Source organism: Lycium ferocissimum, chromosome 2 (genome assembly GCF_029784015.1).
Source record: "Lycium ferocissimum isolate CSIRO_LF1 chromosome 2, AGI_CSIRO_Lferr_CH_V1, whole genome shotgun sequence".
Lineage (NCBI taxonomy): Eukaryota > Viridiplantae > Streptophyta > Magnoliopsida > Solanales > Solanaceae > Lycium > Lycium ferocissimum.
The window spans coordinates 30,049,016-30,059,902 of record NC_081343.1 but is presented as its reverse complement, the minus strand read 5'-3'; positions in this window follow the sequence as shown (position 1 = coordinate 30,059,902).

The window sequence follows — 10,887 nt, the reverse complement described above, 5'->3', positions numbered from 1 at the left end:
TTTTAGTCCACTAAGTTTCAAGTAAAAAAATCAATTAGTATATAGTATATATATTTTAAGTATATGATTTACATAATTAATTTCGAAGAAGTTTTATAGATTTGCTAATAAAAGTTTATGACGGTAGTTCTTGGGCAAAATGACAGGAATGCCTGATATTACCACAACAAACTCCAGAAAAAGAGATATTCATGGTAAGACTATGAAATATGAAGAATGTAATAGAACATGAGCTACGAAAAAGGTAAAAGCAAAATAAGCTTGTAGTATATCTAATCTAGCAAAAACCCAATTAAGAAAGGCATTTAAGTGAACTTTGAAAATAAGAATGAGCTTGCATAGTAACTAAATTATCAGTAACTCGATTACATGAGATATTTCAAAAAGTTACAATTTAGCATTCGGATAATTCAAGAGCTCATTCATATTGAGCATTGACGCACCAGCTAAACATACATAAGATCATACCTATGTGAAGCACCAACTCTTCAAGTAGCTAGGAGCATCAAGAATAGTGGCCACACCAGTAAAGTTAGCATCTCCTACTTCACAACAGAAACTTAACATTGGATGATACTTGTCCCTTCTCTTACAAATACCATGAAACTTAATTGGGTGTCTGTGCAGTCACAGCCTGTACTCTGAACAAAGAAAAAAAAAACAATGGCGGGAATTGATGCACTGACATCAAGGTAAATTATTGAAAAGAGTTCATAAAATCAAACATACGGTAAGAACTAATGATTCAGCCAAGGCATATTATTAGATGTATCCTGCAATTACACTTGCACAGAATCTTATCACACAACAAAGAAGGATTTCGGTATGTTTCACAAAAAACAAGCACTCAACATTTGCTAGTAGTTTAAAATTCTTCTTTTGGGCATTATTTGTACTTTTTCCTAGAGTCTATGTTTCATTTATGCTAATTGCAGATTAAATATATGCTTAAGGTTCAGATAAATGCAGTTAACATTTTTCATTCTGCTCTTATCAATTGCTAAACTTATATAAATCTTCACTTTTTCCAAACTTTTGTAGCTTATTCCATTATGTTCGTAAAAAAATTAATTTCAAATTTATCAGTGTTAGAAGAACGATTATATACGTTCAAGCGATGCTTTCCTTTGACGGAACAAGGAAAGTCATTGACTTGTAAGTTTTCTAAGTTCTTTTACTTTTATATTGGATTTTTCATTTGCTAAAAAATAAACTTTATACGGTCAATTAATTGTTAGATTTTCAAAACAAAGTTCTTTTTGTTCAGGTATACTTTGCAAATTATTATTAAATTATTTATAATTCTTTGAGGTAAAAAATAAAAAGAATAAGATTAAGGCACACACAGAATAAAAATTAATCCTTCGCAGAAAAGAAATAAAAATGAATATCTATAAAACTTTCATTACAATTTTTAAAATAAAGTATATATGAGAAGAGATATATACCTTTTCATATTTTGTTAAAAAGTTCCTCACGTAACTACATAGTAGTAACATCAAATTATTTTATGATATTTCATGTGCGAATCTTCTTTGGATTAACTTTTTACAACTTTCAGTCCCTTGCTATGGTCTTTCATCTTGTGAGGATTTAAGGGCTTGTTTGAACATGATCTTCTTTTTGCAAAAAATAAATAAATAAATAAAAACAATGTTTGGTTACATAGTGGAGGGATTTTTTGAATTTTTTTTTTCTAAAGATGAGTTTCAAGTTTTAAAAAGTGATTTTGACCAATTTTTTATGTAAATTATTTTTTTTCTTCGAATTCTAATGTTGTCCAAATACAACTTTAGTTATCAAATACTACTGTTTATCAATATCACATTTTTTATATCCAAACGACTACAAAATTAACATATATTTTTTTATAAGTAAAGGCCTAAATCTATCAAGTACACTGTGTTTTGTTTATTGTTTTATTTCGAGTCAAATATTCATTATTGTAGTTATTAGGTGAAATCTTTCTAAGTTGCTTTTTTTTAAAAAAAATTCCAACTATGCATTTAAAGTAATAAGGTTTAAAAACTTGTCTAATATATGCTAAATTCAGTTCTCTTATCAGATTGTTTAATAAGGTTTTACAAATTATTTAATTACAAATTGAACTAAATATTTGAAAATTACATTGTGCTTCATTTAGTTTGTTATTTGGGATACACTTATGAAAAGACCAATCACCCCTAATTGATGCAACAGATAAACATCAATTTGATTTAGCTTCAAATTGGGGATCTTGGAAATGAGAACTTTGATTGACGTGTCAGATTAGCATTTAAGAGGGCTGACAGGACTTAAAAGGTCGTCAGCCAACATCATAAAATATTTTTTTACTCTTACTGTGTAATGTACACCTGCTCTAGGTTGGATATTTTTGATGAAATGACGAAACTGCCCTTGGCCATGTTCTTTCTTTGGATTTTTAACTAGAATGGATATTATGTGAATGGATAAAATTGCCCTTGGTCGTCCAAGGCTTCACATTTCTATATAATAGAAATAGAAATATGCAATCTTGATTTTAGGCCAGTTTGTGTGACAATCATAATGTTAAGACTTTAAGATATCATAATCATGCTATTATATAGGACATACAACTAAATGCACAAAACTGAGTTTAATATTAATCCTTTTTCAAGGAATGAATTTAATCTGGGACAAAATTACTAGCCAATATTAGGGAATGTATGTGCAACTTTAATCATTCCCAATATCAACACTGTTCTTTTTCTTTTCAATCCAGCTATGGAAAATTCTCAGCTTGATCAACCCATAATCTTAAAAAGAATTAGCACTTTGTTTGGATAGTTCTTACATATTGTTTCATAATGTACTGTATCGTATTGTATTGTTTTGATTGCTCCTTATTTTTCTTTTTACGATTTGATGAATTAAGCTGACCTAGATTTTATCAGTATTGATAGCCTTTGTGTGAACACAAAAATACTTTACATACCAGATTCCTTTATTTTAGCAACAATCACAATGACTAATCACAATACCATGTATGACCACATATTTTTGCCTCAATAAAGGATATGCTCTCTGATTTTTTCTTCCCTGATGACCCTGTATTCTATCCCTGATACCCAGCAATAGGTTATGCCAGTAGCACTCTACTGAATTTCTTCTTTGTAGACATCTTATCAATTGGCACTTTCCTGGATCAGGTTGAGCTACTTGCTCCAGTGTTTTTCTTCACTCCGTCTGGCAGAACAGGTTCTGTAACCTGTTTCATGGTGCATGAGTATGCTCCATCTAAACATTCTTCATTTTAGTAGTTTCTTTTAGATCTCCACTCTCCTTTCATTTCTCTGTCCAATGCTATAGCTTTCTACAAAAGGAGGTGTTTCCTTCATTCAAGCTGATCATGTGAAGTCCTGCTTTGAAAATTTTCCAGAACCTACAGTGGTGAACCAGGTTCATCTACATGTTTCCCCTATTGTTCCCCCTATCTGCCCGCCAATTTGTTGAATCAATAAACTTGGGCTTTAGCTGCATTCCCCTTCTTCCTTGCAAATAGTGAAAAAGATTGTTATTGTTGAACAAGATTGTTATTGTTTAAGTCTTATGTTATGATATAGCAAACACTATCCAGCTATCATTTTAGCTTGCTTTCTGTCACTCTTATTTGCAAGACCAATCAAAGATGAGTTCTAGGCACCCAGGCAAGCTTGGATCTTTTTCCTTTTATAACGGGATGAATCAGATCCTTTTTGGTCCATTCAGGCAGAGCCCATGTGAACCTGTTTCCTACACCTGTTGTAATCTTCCTGATTGGCTTGGAGTTTCTTGTTGCAGTCTTTAGATTTCTTTCCTCATAGCTTATCCCCATTGGACACCGATTTTGCAAAGTCCCAACTTGCCACAGAGAGTACACAATTCCTCATCTGACAATTTTTGTTTGGCTATCCTATCAAACCCAATCTTGTGGTTATATTGTGGGTTTGGCTGGTAAGATTTGGGAGCAATTGAGAAAGCTTAAGTCCAACATTTTGCTCTTTCAAGTTCATCCTGTTCTTAGCAACTTTGAGCTGATCTCTCTGGATTTTCTTTCTCAAGACGCAGTTCCTCTTTTATATTTTTTAGTTCAGATTCAACCCCAAGTTGTTCGTTGCTCATCCCTGTTTTAACCAGTTTTATTGTCTACTTAAGGACTTCATATTGAAGTGACAGGATAGATGAACCGAGTTGAGCAACCTGTTCTTTCAACAAACAGTTTTCCTTTTCATTCTTGTCTCTGCAGGCTTCACTACTCAGCAGTTGATCTTTTAAGTAAGTATATTCACTTAGGTACTCAACTCTTTTTGTACTCATCTCTTGGTATTCATCAATTCCATCAGTTTTTCCTTTGAGAGTAGATCCAACTTGCCTTTAGGCCCATATGTACTTGCCTTAATATCCTTCTCAGCATCGGATTCTGAGTCTTTAGTAGCCATGAGAGTTGTATGGTCAGATTCATCATCAGAGCCCTAGGTTTCCACCATAGTTTTTGTGGTCTCCTTGCTTTTTCTACAATGTGTTTGCCCCTTCTTCTTTTCCTTCTCTGCCTTTTTTCTTTTCCACTCAATTTCTCATAGTGGATAATCTTTGATCAAGTGATCAGTCTTCTCGCACTTGAAGCATACTCCAATCTGTGGCTTGACAAAGCTCCCTCCCCTTCCTGAAGAATTGTTTCTTCCATATTGATTTTTCTATTTAAGGAATTTGCAAAAGTTTCTGGCAATCAAAGCCATCTCATCTTCATCTTCTGCTTTTGTGGCTTTGAGTGCAAGAGATCTTCCTATGCCTGCTTTTTCAGCCTTTGCATTCTCCATATTTATCTCAAAAGTTTTCAGATTTCCTACAAGTTCATCTAGAGACACGATCTCTATATCCTTTGCTTCCCTTATGGCTGTAACCTTCATCTTGAAGGACTTGAGTAGAGTTCTTAGGATTTTATCTACTGAATCTTCACTAATGATGGTTTTTCCAAGGGAGGTCAGTTCATTAACTATGGAGATGTCGTGAACATCTATGAAACTGTTTCTCCAAGCTTCATCCTGAAATTTTCAAAGTTAATAGCCAACATAGCCTTCCTGAACTTCCTTACATAAGTAGTTCCTTCATGAGCATTCTTCAGGGCATCCCAGATTTGCTTGGCAGTTGTACATCCGAAGATTCTATTGTACTCGTCTGGTCCAAGCCCACAAATTAGGACATTCTTGGTCTTAGCATTCTTTTCCAGGATTTTGTAGTCACATTCTGTATGTTCACTCTTTTCCTTTTTCACTTTAGTTCCACCATTAGCATCCTTCATGAGGTATTTAGGTCCTTCATAATCCTGTCCCAGCTCATAACCCTCAGCCTGTAGATGATCCTCTATTTGAGCTTTCCACCATCCATAGCATTGTCAATTGAACAGTGGTGGCCTTCTAGGAGAGTGTCCTTCACCGTGTCTAAGAGGTGGTGCAGCATTCATCATGTTTCTTTCTTGAGGTGTTAACCCTTTAAAGAAAGATCGCTTTCATACCACTTGTTGTGCTACACGCCTACTATCCATGTCAATACTAGATTTTCGCCTATAGAATAGAACATATGACTCCACCTGTTTCACGCTAGCATTTGCAGAATAATAAAGAACAGTAAAGTAAGAGACGCAACAATTTTACGTGGAAACCACCCGGCTCACAAGGGTGAAAAAACCATGACCTACACCTTTGTAGGATTTTTCCCAAACTCCACTACAGCTGTGAGCTTTTGAAAATTCAAGTTACAAACTCTGTAACTTATGAACTAGCCTCTAATTCCTATCTTAATAATATCCCTAGAGTAGCAAGCACCCTTCAAGTTATCCCAAGTTGAAGTTGAATTTGACTTACAATTTGTACCTACAATTTATGCTTATATGAAAGCGGATAAAGATACAACTCGATGAACAGACCTAATAAATAAATCTAGACTCAAGAACTGTAACACATAAACTCTATCAAACAACTTCTTCAATCTTCTTCATTGTATTAGGTGGCACTTCAGTATTTAGAACTTTTCTCAATTGTAGCTTTGACAACTTTTGCTCAACTTCTGATTTTCTCTCTTTATTAATGTGCAAACTTTCTAAGACTTGGATATAAATAGCAAAGTAGGCGGTAATTGTCAAAATCTAAACCCTTTGTTACTCAGCCCATTAGTTGTAATAGGGTTCTAGTTGACTTAGTAATCTTGCCTTTCCATGCGACTTCATTGTCCTTGTAGAAGTCTAAAGTATCTTGATAATTATGGCAAGTAATCCTACAAATCTTGACCATCAAGTCTTTACCATAAAATACAAATCCTACTCCAAGTAGGACTGTGATCTAGAGCATATTTACCCACCTGTTTCACCCTCCTGGTTCGTCCGTGTCTGAATCTCTGCATTGTCTGAGATGGAACATGTTCATGGACTTGTTCCATCAACCAACTCTCATTCATTCTTCTGCTTTAGTCTTAAGCCTGCTTCTGAGATGGATAATGAAACATGTTTACAGACCTGTTTCATTCATCATGCTCTTGCTTTGTGTCTGTATCTTTCTTCTGAGATAAAACATATTCCCAGACTTAATTCAATCAACTCCATAATCACAGCTTTGTGTCTGTATCTTTCTTCTGAGATAAAACATATTCTCAGACTTGATTCAATCAACTCCATAATCACACCTTCTGCTTACATCTGGACCATTATGCTTTTACTAGCTTTGTCACGACCCGACTAGGGGCCATGACGAGTACCCGGGGCTAACCACTGAGCACCACTCATTCTATTACTCATTCTACGTTCATTCATTATTCTCATGCTTATAATCATAGGAGAACCATTTTCATTTGAAACATATTTACTTTTATATACATAAGCCCTTCGGCTATCAAAATAGTATACATACCATAAGAACATCATGAGACCATACTACCCACACATACGTATCTACGAGCCTCTACTGGAGTACTAGACATATGGACGGGACAGGACCCCGTCGTGCCCAAAATATATGTACACAAAATAATGAGCAATGGCACCTCCAGAACAATGGAGTGCTCTCAAAGTCTGTTGATAGCTCCTATGAATCTGGATCACCTCCTCGTCACCGTGGTCATGAACACGGCGTCCAAAGAAAAGGACGTCGCACGAGCATTGTACCGAGTATGTAAGGCATAAACAACAACAATACATCAATGAAATAATGAGACATCAAGTGAAGGACAACTTCAGAATCGATCGTCAAGTTTGATAGAAATAAAGCATGCTAATTCACTTCATAAACATCATCATATCATGTATGCATATCTATATAAACTGCCCGACCATATAGGTACGGTGTGATCATCATTAGCCTACGTCCAGGCCTCTCACGTCCGAGGTAACCATCTCATGCCGCCCACTAGTGGTGTCTACCCATGCCATCTAGACATTGTGTATACGCCACGGTGTAATATCATCATCATGTACTCATCATAATGCATGCATAGAAACTCAAAGACAACTATACTTTATCGGGGTGACATAAGGTCGTGAACCCCCGATTCCGTTATGGAGCATTCATAAGCATTCTGCCTCACCTTGAAGGAATTAGCACATAAGGTGAGTGTATACAATAAACAACATCAATGGATCATAGTTAGAATCATTAGCTTTAGAATCTTTAGGCTTAACTTATCATCATCACTATCATGCTCATAATATCTCCCGTTTCTCTGTCTCATGTGAAGCTCTTTATAATCATAGACTCATAATTTCTGGGATGTAAGAAAGTCATGGGAAAATAGGAGAATTCATGCCATAGGAGTCATGCCTTATAAGGAAGGGACTAGCCTTACATACCTTTTCGTTTAGCTGAAGCTATTCTATCGCTTGATCGTTCTCCTTCAATGCTCACGTTTCTACCTTCAAGAGAGTTCGTATTAACATTAGCTAATCGATCACATGAACATGCTCAACTAAAGCTAGAGAAAATTGGGCAGCATTTTCTTTGTTTATACAACTTTCCTCATATCATATATCAACTCCCAAACGTCTATAATTACATTCACAACATCATAAGCAACAATCTTCATACACCTACATTATCCACATTTCCCAAATTTCACTTCAATTCATCCATAACCATGGTCATAGTACACTATTGCATTTACTCACAATATAATGTTTATTCCATGTTCTTAATATCATTTATAACATAATCATAATCACAACATATCAAGAATCATGACTCATTCCAAGCTACTACTCAAAATCTCATTATGCTCATCTTTGTAACCCATTTTCTATCTCCTTTCATAATCCAAGTCTTTCAACCCCTCAATACCCTAAAAAATATGGACTGATCATAAAACTTACTTTAGATAATGTGGGAATGAGATTTGAGTGGAAATACTTCACTTGAGCCAAAACCCTAGTTCACTTCCAATGGGATTTCTTGCCTTGGATGAATCCTAATGAGTTTCTTACACTTGATTTTCTTGGTTTTGAAGAAGTTGATCATAAATTTTTCTTGAGTTCTTGTGGAAGAAGTGTGGAGAGCTTTCTAGAGAGTTCTTGAAGTGTGAAGTGAAAAATGAAATGAATTAAATGAAGTTGGGGTCCCTTATATTAATCTTAAAATCTGTCCCGACTCGGTTTCACGGACCAACATACGGTCCGTATCTTTTATATGGACCGTATGTCTGACCGTATATTTGGTCCAGTGAAAGTCCCCATTCTGGGCAGAACATACGGCCAGTATGTTTTATACGGTCCGTATGTTGGACCGTATATTGCCCAGCTTTTCGAAATTCGTTCTCGTCGACTCGTTTGATCTCCAATCCTTATGGAACCTTCTTAACACTTGTTTAACACCTCATTAACAATATAAGGGATGTTATAACTCTTCTCCAAGACATTATTAAGTCCTCATTAACTTGTTACTCGTAAATCTTTCTCGATACATAACGTATACCTTGCCTTTGTTGGCAAACTTTCTTCTCTTGCCTCGAATGTCTTTGAAATCTCAATTAGGATCATTAAATACTATTTCTTACTTATTGAAATATCGTATACTTCGTGTCCTTCGTTAGTCTATTCACTGTGCGTCAACGAAAAATTTTCCGAGGTGTAACAAACTTCTTCCCTCTACTGCTCTATACTGGCTCACCTCTGTATATCTAAACTCTGAAGATCATGTCTTATTCACTTCATATATCATCTATATACCGTGGAACATCCTTATAGATATGTTCCATTTATCCTTGTCTTGCTCTGATTTGTTTGCTTCTGTCTCTGATCTATTTACTACACTTGGCACTGTGACACGTCTGCAGACCAGGTTCACGTGTATAGTGTTTTGCTTGTCTGCAACTATTTAGTTCAAGATCCCATAGAACATATTCACTTCATATGTTTCTAGAACTGGTTTGTTATCTTGGTTAATTTACTTTGTCAGTCATCAAAATAGATATTCTTAAATCAACAGAAGCGCGCATAAAACTGATCAATTTTCTTAATACACATAGCAACTCAATTATAAATTTTAGACCATGATGAGGCAAGTCGCTAAGCCTTTAAATCACTAAGTAAACTACGGGAGTTTTGGTGGCATCACTATATCTATTTCAGTTCAGCTATATGTTGGATAGGATCTTAATCAATGTTGAGTTGCCTGATGAATTCTCTGTAACCTCAGTGATTCATCTTGTTAGGGTGTGTTCAGATCATGAACCTTTACTAGTGTCTATGAATTCTTTTACTTATACTCCTATTTCTATTATGTGAAGCTGAGCTAAACAAAGCAAAGTCAGAGTATGTTCACTCCCAAAAGCTACAAGATGTCGTTTTGAGGCAAAAAGCTTAAGCTAAATGGCTAGAACATAGGGACAAAAACACTGCATATTTTCACAGTGTGATCAAAAGGAGAAGAAGGATATTGACAATTCAAAGAATACAAGATGATAACTGAACTTAGAGGGAAGTCAATACAGAGATTTGCACTCCCTAAATGTTATTGAAAATGACATTGTCACGACCCAACTGGAGGGCCATGACCGGCACCCCAGAGCTAACACACCGAGCGCCTTTAAACAACATCTCACACCGAGCACCTCTAAACATACGTCTCATAATCATTTCTGAGTGGACCATAAAGATAGCTCATGGATATCATAATCTGTAAGGACATATATCACAACATAACGACACATCTCTATATAATCTTCAACAATTATGCCCATCATCACCAGCCGACAAAGCTACTAAAATATTATATAACGACATGAACCGGTAGGGTTATGAAACGTCTAACTGTCCACATATATGTCTACGAGCCTCTACATAGAATACAAGTGACCATAAAGACCAATACTAATAGAGTGCAGCTCCGAAGTAAATGGAGCGCTCCTGATTTCGCTAACGAAGCTCCTATGAGTCAGATCCGTCTACCTGTCTAGCTGCGGGCATGAACGCAGCGTCCACAAGAAAGGACGTTAGTATAAACAATGTACTGAGTATGTAAGGCATGGATAACAACATAACAAGAAATATGGAACATAACATAAGATGAGGATAACCTGTACATCTGATTGCCTCATAAGGCGGATACCATGCATGCTAACTTTAACTTTTTAAATCAACATTATAAGTATATATATAAACTGCCCGACCATGTAGGTACGGTGTTATGCTTCCCAGCTATATAAGCACGGTGTTATCATCATTAGCCCGCGTCCGGGGTACTCATCTCACGCTGCCCACTAGTGGTGTCTGCCGGGCCATGTAGGCACGGTGTTATTATCATTATCTATAAGCCTCCCACCGTAGTGTTGTCTGCCCGGCCATGTAGGCACGGTGTTATTAAAATACATATATATAAAGCATGCATGAAATCCCAATTAAAAGCCACAACT